The sequence below is a fragment of the Artibeus jamaicensis genome, unplaced genomic scaffold, assembly GCF_021234435.1.
Source record: "Artibeus jamaicensis isolate MK-2021 breed Jamaican fruit bat unplaced genomic scaffold, CSHL_Jam_final scaffold_378, whole genome shotgun sequence".
NCBI classification, from domain to species: Eukaryota; Metazoa; Chordata; class Mammalia; order Chiroptera; family Phyllostomidae; genus Artibeus; species Artibeus jamaicensis.
The window spans coordinates 3,105,350-3,117,002 of record NW_026522044.1 but is presented as its reverse complement, the minus strand read 5'-3'; the positions used below and the strand labels follow the sequence as shown (position 1 = coordinate 3,117,002).

At 38.4% G+C, this 11,653-nt stretch overlaps 1 non-coding gene across 1 annotated transcript; it reads right to left on the bottom strand.

The window, feature by feature from the left end:
• Nucleotides 1–683: 683 nt before the first annotated feature.
• LOC119042992 (U6 spliceosomal RNA) lies at nucleotides 684–793 on the bottom strand. Its single transcript, XR_005081336.2, has one exon. It is a non-coding gene; the product is annotated as a U6 spliceosomal RNA (small nuclear RNA).
• Nucleotides 794–11,653: the final 10,860 nt, after the last annotated feature.

The following is an 11,653-nucleotide window of genomic DNA, read 5'->3' as shown; positions in this document are numbered from 1 at the left end:
TTTTTGATCCATTCATTTACTGATGGGCACCTAGGTTGCTTCCAACTTTTGACTATTGTAAATTGTGCTGCTATGAGCATTCGGGTGCATAGGTTCTTTGAAATTGATGTTTTAGGATTCTTGGGATATAATCCCAGCAGTGGAATTGCTGGGTCAAAAGGCAGGTCGATTTTTATTTTTCTGAGAAAATTCCATACTGTTTTCCATAATGGTTGTACTAGTCTGCAATCCCACCAACAGTGAACTAAGGACCCCTTTTCCCCACAACCTCTCCAACATTTGTTGTTTGTTGCTTTGTTTATGATAGCCATCCTGACTGGTGTAAAGTGGTATCTCATTGTGGTTTTAATTTGCATCTCTCTGATAGCTAATGATATTGAGCATCTCTTCATGTGTCTCCGGATGTTCTGTATGTCCTCCTTGGAGAAGTGTCTGTTCAAGTCCTTTTCCCATTTTTTAATTGGGTTGGTTGTCTTCTTAGAGTGGAGTCGTGTAAGTTCTTTGTATATTTTGGAGATTAAACCTTTGTCTGAGGTATCATTGGCAAATATGTTTTCCCATACAGTTGGTTGTCTTGCTAATTTAGTACTGTTTTCTTTAGCCATGCAGAAGCTTTTTATTTTGATGAGATCCCATTTGTTTATTCTTTGCTTTATATTCCTTGCTCTAGGGGACATATCGGTAAAAATGTTGCTGAATGCTTCACGAATTTGTGTGTCATCCTTGTGCAGAGGCCATGCTAATCTTCTCTGTATCGTTCCAACTTTAGTATATGTGCTGCCGAAGCGAGCACCCTCCTATTAGTGTTGATGTGGCTTCTTTTTTATATCCTTAGTTGTAAGACTTCTGTTTAGCTAGGTTTCAGGTGATTCTAAATGATGGTTGTTCTGTAGTTTAGTTGTAATATTTATGTGGTTGTGGGAGGATTTGAGTACTGAATTTGTCCATGCTACCACCTTGCCCAGGACCAGGACATAACTTTTAAAGAATGCTTTTCTCCTGTTTTTCCTTCTTCTAAGTTTCTGGGAGTGTGGTATTCAAAATCACCAGTGACAGATAGGTGTAGTCAAGGCAGGCTGTTGACATGGAAAGTTTTGGTTCAGCAAAAGGTGTTTCAAAGGGTAGACCGGGAAAAATAACAAGGAATCTTACAGCATCTGTTAAGCACTGGAACAGAGATTCAGAATTAGGCATCATCTTGTAGTTAAGATGACCTGACCTGACATTTATTTGTTGATAAAATAACCCAGAACTTTTTATATCTTTCTTGACACAATTAGTCTGAGAACCTGGGGGAGAGGCTGCTGGTTAGGGATTGTGGTGATGGCCAAAGAAAATGGAAGGCAAGGAGATAGGACCTTGTCAATCCATATATTTGTACTGGTGATACTCTTTGTTCTGTCTACTGTGAATGTCACAGTACAGTGCTGTTGTTCTCAACTCTGCATATACATTAGAGTCCTCTCTGATTCTTTTAAAACAAAACCAACCTGGAAAGCCCGTTGGTAGTACAGATACAGTTGAATATACACATATATTATAATTGAACTCCTAGATATAAAGTAGTGCTTCTCAACTTTTTTTTATTACCACCCTCCAGGGGGTCTTCAGACATTTTGTTGCTTATCATGCCCACCCCTCCATGAAATCCTCATATTACAAATATAGCATATATTTGTAATATTTTGTAATATTTATGTATTAGGGCCTTTTGGAGGGCCATAACTACTGTGTTATTAGATTTTTTCTCTTTTCCAAGAAATGATCTTATCCTCTTGAGGACAGTATTACTCTGCTAGATAATACAGAGTTTAAAGCTGGGTAATAAAGGCTTAGGTTTATCAAAAGGCATGTATAATAACATTCTTAGCAGTTTTATTCATATTTGCTCCAGACTGGAAACCACTCAAATGTGTATCAACTACTGAAGGGTTAAAAGAATTGTGGTATATCTATACAATCAAAATACTATGCAGCCAAAAAAAAAAAAAAGAATGGGCCACTGATTGACACAACTGTATGTTATTTTTGTGCTTTTACTCTAGATATTTTATGAAAAATACATTGATGCCCATTTCCACCTTCTCCCCAACTAAAAATTTGAATCAGAATCTCTAGGAGTGGAGCCTGGGCAGTGGTAATTTTTAAAAAGCTCCTCAGATAATTGTAATGTGCATTTTAAATGCTAGAGAGACTTCAAGATGGTGGCAGAAGCATGGGTTTTAGAATCAGAATGATGGTTTTGAATTCTGCCATTTACTAATTTTTGTGTATCTGAGATAGTTTTCCTATGTGTAGAAAGAACAGGAGAATACTGCACATCTCATAAGGATGTTGTGGTGATTAAATGGCAGGCCAAAGTAGAAGTACTAGAATATGTGGAGTGCTCCACAAATGCTAGTTTCCAACTTCTTGCCTGCTTGTCACTACTGTGGGCACTAGGAAGTGTTTAATAACTGTTACAATTATCACGGACCCCAGGAATCTTGCCCTGAATTAGAACTGTTCTTATACACATAAAATTGTCTGAATTATTAAATTCAGACATTGTGTTGCTGCCCCTCTCCCAACAAATATTGTATATAGAATATCTTTATTAGTGATTCACTTTGTGGGCCAGTGTTATTCTTCTAGGCTTCTACCCCTACTCATTCTCCATCTCACTGCCCTCCTCTTTTCTTATACATTTTTTTACTTTTCAATGACAGTTTACATTCAATATTATCTTGTATTAGTTTAAAATGTATAGCATAGTAGTTAGAGACAATCATACACTTTACAAAGTGTTCCCTGATATTTCTAGTACCCAACTGGCACCATATGTACTTATCATAATATTATTGACTATATTCCCTATGCTGTGCTTTACATCCCCATGACTATTCTGTAACTACCAATCTGTACTTCTCAATTCCTTCCTCTTTTTCACCCAGTCTCCCAACTCTCTCCTCTCTGACAACCATCAGTCTGTGTTCTGTATCTATGAGTCTATTTCTATTTTGTTTGTTTGTTTATATTATTCTTTAGATTCCACATATAATTGAAATTATATGGTATTTGTCTTTCTGTGACCGACATATTTCACTTAGCATAATACCCTGTAGGTCCATCCATGTTGTTGTAAGTGGTAAGATTTTATTATTTTTTATGACTAGGTAATATTCCATTATATATATGTATTATGCCACCACTTTTTTATCCATTCGTCTATTGGTGAGCACTTGGGTTGCTTTAATATCTTGGCTACTTAAAATAAACCTGCAATGAACATAGGGATACATATACTATTTCAAATTAGTCTTTTGGGTTTCTCTGGATATGTACCCAGAATTGGAATTGATGGGTCATAGAGCAGTTTCATTTTTCATTTTGGGGGACCTTCCATACTGCTTTCCACAGTGGCTGCACAGGTCTGCATTCCCACCAACAGAGTGAGGGTTCCCTTTTCTCCTCATCCTTACCAGCACTTGTTTGCTGATTTATTGAAGATGGCCATTCTGACAGGTGTGAAGTGATATCTCATTGTGATTTTAATTTGCATCCCTCTGATGATTACTGATATGAAGCACATTTCATATGTCTATTGGCCACCTGTATGTCCTCTTTGGAGAAGTGTCTATTCAGGTCTTTTGTTCATTTTTAATTGAATTGTTTGTTTGTTTTTGGTGTTGAGTTACATGTGTTCTTTATAAATTTTAGATATTAACACCTTATGGGATGTATCATTGGCAAATATCTTCTCCCATTCAGTAGGTTGTCCTTGTTTTTTTGATACTGTCCTTTTGTTTTCTAACCTCTGCTCTATGATGAAAACAGGAAAAGACTAACATCAAGCTCTTAAGCTGGTCAGATATAGGTAGTCTTCCATAGTAGCTTATGTTCTCTTTCTCTTTTAAGTTAAGCCAAGCAGTCTCTTCCCACTAGACTCTTTCTCTCTATGGACATCAGTAGTTAGTTTTGTTTCTTAGAATGTTTGGCCTTATTTCAGTTTGCATTTAATTTTTTTACATGTCACCCCCATACTCGGATAAGTTGGAACATATCTTAGTATTATTTCTACTTCTGGAAATGGGATTTCTGTCTTTTCCCAGAGCTCGAGATAACATAATCCCAGACTTGAAATTGTCCTAAAGATCACCCAGACTAACTTCTCTATGTACTATTTGAAATCCCATTAGAGCAGTCCTGGTAAGTAGTTGTTGAGTTTCTGCTGAAGTACTTTCAGTGATGGGCTGTTTACTACCTTCCAAAAGTGGTCTACAACAGGGTCTGGCTCCGAGTGCTGGCAGTGATTTAATAGTCTCTGGGGCTCTTCCAGCTCTAGGTTTCTATGATTATGATGGTTTTAGTCTTCTTTGAGGCAGTGCTACTGAAAGCATGATCTGTGGAAACCCTGCATCTGGATCATCAGGGAGTGCTAGTGACAGATGCAGCTCCCTAAGCCTCCTAATCCCCATATGTCATACTATTTGTCATTAGTTCCCCTCTCCACATTTCTATAGGGTAGAGGTGTTGATATTACCTTTCCTTGGATTGGCCTTGATGTTTAACTGGTCAATTTAAGCTGGATGTGCATGGGAAGTAAGCAGGTAAAAGAGATCAGAATATGATTTTCTCAAACCTTACAGCCTCTAAGATTCCCATGCTTTTCCTTTTTGGGGAGAGTATTGTATCCTGTTCTATCTTTGCTTACTATAGTCATGGCCCAGCCCTACTTTTCTTTGCTCTGATTCCAGTCTTTTCAGTGCGATTCTAGCCCTCCTTCCTGGGATATTATGAAGGCAACATATGCTTTCATGTATCTCTGGAAATTCTCTTTTTAATAATTGGCTACAGAAAAATACTTCTTTTGACTAATGATTTATGCAATTATTAAAACTCTGGTATTTGGCAGCTCAAAAATAAACTAAGGTTAAATTATATATCATTTACTTTGGGTACATTCAAATGTATGCTGCTCCAGATTGTGTATGCTGTGGAATATAACTGAGTTGTAATAGCCAACATTTATAAAGTGTTACTAAATCACTCGTTGTTAGTTTTCAAATACTTTTTTCCTTATCCAACAAAACATATTATTGTAGGAGTTCAGAACATGTCACCCCCAAGATGTACCTCTGTGGTATGTGGATTATTTTGACCTAAAGGCAGTGGAGACCCTGGGCTCAAGAGATACTTCTGCCTCATTCCTCCTTAACTACCTAGAAGAATTTAAATTAGGGCCTTGCCCGTAATAAGACTTATCACCAGAAATAGTGTTTTATGATTTATCTATAGGGCAGGGCAAACTTCTAAGTACTGAACATGTGTTCTTCTTAGTGTCCTGCAAATGACCTTCTCCAGTGAAGTCCCAGGTGCCTTAACTCATCTTTAGCTCAGAATGTCATAAATACCTCATTTTCCCTATTTCTGAACCTCTCATGTGTATAAGGTCTCTAACTCTCTCATGTATATGGGGTTCCCATATGTATATATGTAACTAAATTTGGTTATTTTCTCTTGTTAATCTAATCATTCTCATATAGACTTAGTTATTATACCAGCCGAAATAACCTAGGAGGGTAAAGTTTCTTCTTCCCTCATATTATAAGCATAAAATGACAGGGGGAGTGTTCTCTTTTCTCAGCAATCCTTAAAAGAAATACAGAATTTATAAAATATTTGTCACACTCAGTTGAAGCTGGTTAACTGCATTCAGGAAATAGCTTCTTAGATCTCAGCCTTAGTGCCAAACATGTCAGCAGTGACAGGTACGATGGAAGCCATGGCTGTGTAGAGGTTCTATTTGTCTTTATGTGACAGTCAGCAAGGCAGCAAGGTGTTGATAAAATCCTGAGCCAGATGCAGTGGTTGACATGAAACAGTTTGGAACAATCCCTCTCCTATGCCTTCCCTCCACTGACACAGCCTAACCAATACACAGAGTTCCAGGAACTGGAGCTTTGAAAAGTACATATCTCTGCTTAGGTAAACTTGGAGGTCAGATGGCTTGGGAGGCCACTTCAGTTACTTCTGCTTGAAGAGGAGTTGTGACTTTTTTTCTCAGATGGGAAAACACAAAGTGGGGATTTTCAGAACTCATTTTTTGTTCAAAATGAAATTTTTCACATCACTAAAATTGTATAAAGCAAAACAAATTCTGACAATTTAGTTAATGTTAAGATTTAAACTCTATACTTTAATCAAACCACAGAAAATCTAATTAGCAAGATTGGTGATTTGGTCATGGCCTAAATTTAACATGAAAAGTGTTGAGCTTTAATACACCACATGTTTCAATTTGAATTGTTTAGATCTAAATATATTCAGGAATAATTGAGAGAATATCTACAGACCCTTGTAAAAACATTTTTCCCCATGGCTTGTATGTAATGCTTGGTTTGGGGAAGTGACTGGCAATATTTGAGAATTTTGAAGACTTAGGGAATATACACTATCTGAATAGAGTTTAAACTAAAAATTTTGGGAAAGAAATGTGAAAATGCAAAAGCAAAGATTTAATGGTTACTAGAGTGATTAGTTTGATTCATTTTAAAAGATATTCAAGGTATCCATATGAAGATTCCTCAATGGGGAACTTTTGCTCAGATGCAAGTCTTGAAATCTTGAGGGCATTAAATAATCCAGAGTAAAAAGGCACATCAACACAATGTGGTCTAACCAGAGACTGTGAAGGGAGTCAGGTGGATGAATGTACTGGCTTTCTGATCATGGCATCTCCCCTGCCAGGTAAGTATGAGAATGTACTGGCTTTCAAAAGTACTGACGAAAGTATTCCTGTGATTGATAGAAATTATAGATATGACTATTTTCGCAACAAGATGCCATTGTTTTTTTGGACAGAGAGCAAAGCCTTCTGAAAAAACTTGTGTTACAGTTATGAACAAATAAATAAGTGTAGGAAGGCAGGCCACACCCAGGGTCATGCAAAAATGATAAGCCAGAACATTTTGAAAGCTTGAGTCACTAGACTGGATTTTTGTCAGTGTGTGACATGTAGCTTGTGCTTGCTGTGTGGGCCAGTAAGACTCACCTGTGTTGCAAGGGATAGCTCAGAGGAATAGTCCGGGGTCTCCTTATTATAGTCCTTACTGGCTTTATAATAGTGGTAAACTTCCATCCCACACAGACACCACATTCTCATCCTGGGGAGGGCCTGTAGCATAAGTGGACAGGGCACACGAGCCTAGGAATAGGCAGGAATGGAGCAGAGTGTACCTCCTGATACGTTCATTGAAAAAGAGAGTAGAGGTCTGAATTAGGCTATTCATTGGCAAGAAGGTGTTGGTTTTGGAGGTGGGGCATGGGGAGCCTTTAGTGAAGAGAGCAGAAGCACAACTATTTAAATGTGTTTCAGACACAAAAGCAGGCTTTGAGTGAGGTCAGAAGCAATTTTGATCTGTAAAGCCTGTGCTTTAACAATTATTTTGCTCTTCTGGGTAAGTGTTTTTACCTTGTTTGGGGACCCTGATTGGCTCATTCTATTAAAGTAGCAGTTGTAAACAACAAGTAGGAGAAGATGAAGCAAGGCAGGCAGAAGCTGTGGCAGAATAGTCCCAAGTGGATGGTTCCCAGGGTAAAATTTGCATAGACATTCTTTGTAAGAAGTAGAGGTTTGTCAAATGAAAGAGAAATCCTCTGTGACATAATGTAACCTACTTACCCTGACAGAACCCATCAGAACTAAAACAAAATTTCCTAATTAAAATATGAATTGCAGTTAGTGTGAAAAAGAAATCATAACAACATGGATTTTTTAGTCTTTTCTAGTCCCTAATTAACTTTGCATTCATTTGTTCCAAAATTTTTAATTTATGAAATACTAATTAAGCATCTACTATGCACAGAATAATATACAAACACTAGAGATACAGAAATAAATATCCAATTAATCCCTGCCTTTGGGACTTTATTGCCTGATAAATGAATCATAGAAGTAAATTAATATTGTAAGTCAGTGTGATAAGTAAGGTGCTATAATAAAGACACACATAGAGTACTGGGAATGCAGAAAAGGAGAGTATAGGAGAGGAAACATATTCCCTCTACCCTTCTAGGTTCTTGGTGGAGATGCCTCTGAAATGAATAGACAAATTAGCTGGAGACAAACGAACAAAAGCTTAATAACAAGTATACCTCCTGTATACATGGGAGAGACCCAGGAAAAATGAGTAACTCCCTGAAATGGGGAAAGCCACAACCTTAGATACCATCTCTAGCTGAAGACAAAAGAAAATTTGGGGGGCTGGAGGTCAGTTATGAAAGGTTACCAGGAAAAGTCAGTAAACATGGGTAAGATTGTTATGCAGATTTAGGTCATTTCCTTCTCCATTGATAAGAGTTTCAAGAGATTTAGTCATCCTTTTCTTTAGGTGTTACACAAGAAGTTTAATCAGGATACATGGGCATGACATTTTAAATATTATATGACATAATTCCCTTTTTGAAAAATTTCATCTTTATTTTTTCCATTACCACATAGTCCCCTCATGATTCCCTTTTAAAATTCCTCTTCTTCTGTCATTAAAAAGATGTTCACCTTCAGCAGTCATCAGGGAAATAAAAAATAAAACTACAGTAAGATACGACTACATCCATCAGAATGGGGACATTGCAAAAGAACGCAAAGTGCCAAGTGTTGGCAAGAATATGGAACAAATAAAATCCTCCTTAGAAATTCACAACTAATCCCCCCATGATGTGTCTCTGTGGTATGTGAATTAATTTTTTAAAAGTTTTATTTTTTATTTTTAGAGAGAAGGGAAGGGAAAGAGAAAGAGAGAAAGAGAAACATCAGTGTGTGGTTGCTTCTCATGTGCCCCCTACTGGGGACCTGGTCTGCAACCCAGGCATGTGTCCTGACTGGGAATTGAGCTGGTGACCCTTTGGTTCTCAGTCAGCACTCACTTTACTGAGCTACATCAGCCAGGGTGAATTAATTTTTTTTTTACGTGCTGTATCATTTTATTTTTATTTTTAGTATATTTTATTGACTATGTTATTAGACTTGTTCCACATTTCTCCCTATGTCCCCCTCTGCCTGGCACCCCCCTTCCCTCCAGCAAACCCCTCCCTTAGTTCAAGTCCATGGGTCATGCATATAAGTTCTTTGGCTATTCCATTTCCTGTACTATTCTTAACATCCCCCTGTTTATTCTGTACCTACCAATTTGTACTTCTTAATCCCTGCACCTTTCCCCCTATTCTCTCCCTTGCCCCTCCCAACTGACAAACCTCCAAATGATCTCTATATCTATGATTCTGTTCCTGTTCTGGTTGTTTGCTTAGTTAGTTAGTTTTTTTAAAGTATATTTTATTGATCATGCCATTACAGTTGTCCCATTTCCCCTCTACCCTACACACCCCTCCCCTATCCCCCCTTTAGTTAATGTCCATGTGTCACAAATTCTTTAGCTTCTACATTCCCTATACTATTCTTGCCCTCCCCCCTGTCTATTTTCTACCTACCATTTATGCTACTTATACTCTGTACCTTCTCCCTGACTCTCTTCCTCCCACTCCCCTGTTGCTAACCCTTCATGTGATCTCCATTTCTATGGTTCCACTCCTGATCTAGCTGTCTGCTTAGTTTGCTTTTGTTTTAGGTGTGGTTGTTAATAACTGAGTTCACTGCCATTTTACTGTACATGTTTTTTATGTTCTTTTTCTTAGATAAGTCCCTTTAACATTGCATATAAAAAGGGGTTGGTAATGATGAACTCCTTGAACTTGAACTTGACCTTATCTGAGAAGCGCTTTATCTGCCCTTCCATTCTAAATGAAAGCTTTGCTGGATAGAGCAATCTTGGATGTATGTCTTTGGATTTAATGACTTGGAATACTTCTTTCCAGCCCATTCTCGCCTGTAAGGTCTCTTGAGAAATTCGCTGACAGTCTGATGGGAACTCCTTTGTAGGTGACTGTCCCCTTATCTCTTGCTGCTTCTAGGATTCTCTCCTTCATTTTAATTTTGGCTAATGTAATGATGATGTGCCTTGGTGTGTTCCTCCTTGGGTCCAACTTCTTTGGGACTTTCTGAGCTTCCTGGACTTCCTGGAAGTCTATTTCCTTTGCCAGATTGGGGAAATTCTCCTTTATTAGTTGTTCAAATAAGTTTTCCACTTGTTGCTGTTCCTCTTCCCCTTCTGGTACCCCTATAATTTAGATGTTGGAGCATTTAAAGATGTCCTGGAGGTTCCTAAGCCTCACCTCATTTTTTAAAATTCTAATTTCTTCATTCTTTTCTGTTTGGTTGTTTCTTTCTTCCCTCTAGTCCACTCCCTTGATTTGAGTCCCAGTTTTCTTTCCATCACTATTGGTTCCCTGTGCATTTCCCTTTATTTCACTTAACATAGCCTTCATTTTTTCATCTAATTTGCCACCAAATTCAACCAATTCTGTGAGCATCCTGATCACCAGTGTTTTGAACTGTGCATCCGATAGGTTGGCTATCTCTTGGTCGCTTAGAAGTATTGGTTCTGGGGCTTTGATTTGTTCTTCTGTTTGAGCCATAATGTTTTGGTCTGTTTGTGCCTGTTATGTGTGAGGGGTGAAAGCTTAGGTGTTCACCGGGGCTGGTTAACCCAGTCGCTGGGTTGTGACTGGGGACGGGGTCAGAGAGGAAAAAATGGCATTTGTTCTTCTCTCTCTTGGATTTTGGTCCCCCCTGCCACTTTCCACAAGCAAATTGGGCCCTTCTGGTGCTGGTTCCTGGGTGTGTGGGCTTGTGTACATTCTAGGACCCCGTGGGTCTCCCCAACAAACTCTCCTGTGAGGCTGGGAGCCTCTCCTGGCACCTCACCCCCGCAAGTTTTTTCAGTCGGTGATTTTAGTCTTTATTTCCCAGTGCTGGGACCCTGGGTTGCACAGTCTGTCTCACTGTCCATTTTTTCACCTGGTTTATCTGCATGTGAATGTGACTGCGGTCAGCCAGCTGCCTTGCGCCCTCACTGGGTCTGCCCTTTTCCACCCCATGCCTGGGATCTGCCAACCACTGTCTGTGCACCTGAGTTTGTCCAGCAGCCACTGCTTTTCCCTGCCTCGACCCCTCTCCAATGGCTGCTGACTCCGCCCCTTTTACCATTCTAGATGAATGGTTCATTGTTGTTGGACTTTGGTACAGTTCAATTTTCTGTCTGTTTTGGTTGTATTTTTGTTTCTAAATCTTTGTTGTCCTTAAATTTGGTTGTGCAAGGAGGTACAGTATTTCCATCTGCGCCTCCATCTTGGCCAGAAGTTCCCATTTTTAATAGTATATAATTTTCTACTTAAAAAGTGATGCAGTCATTGTATAGAATTTTAAAAATAAAGAAATATACAAAGAGGGAAAGAACACATTTTTAAAATGTATTTGAAAATGCCTGTAATTCACCAAAAACTCTAGTTATAACAAGATATATCAATTGTCATGAAAAGGCAACAAATCTTTTTTTCTTAAATAAGTCCCTTTAACATTTCATGTAATAATGTCTTGGTGATGATAAACTCCTTTAGCTTTACCTTATCTCAGAAGCACTTTATCTGCCCTTCCATTCTGAATGATAACTTTGTTGACTAGAGTAATGTAGGTTGTAGGTCCTTGCTTTACATCGCTTTGAACACTTCTCGCCAGTCCCTCCTTGCCTGCGAAATTTCTTTCGAGAAATCAGCTGAT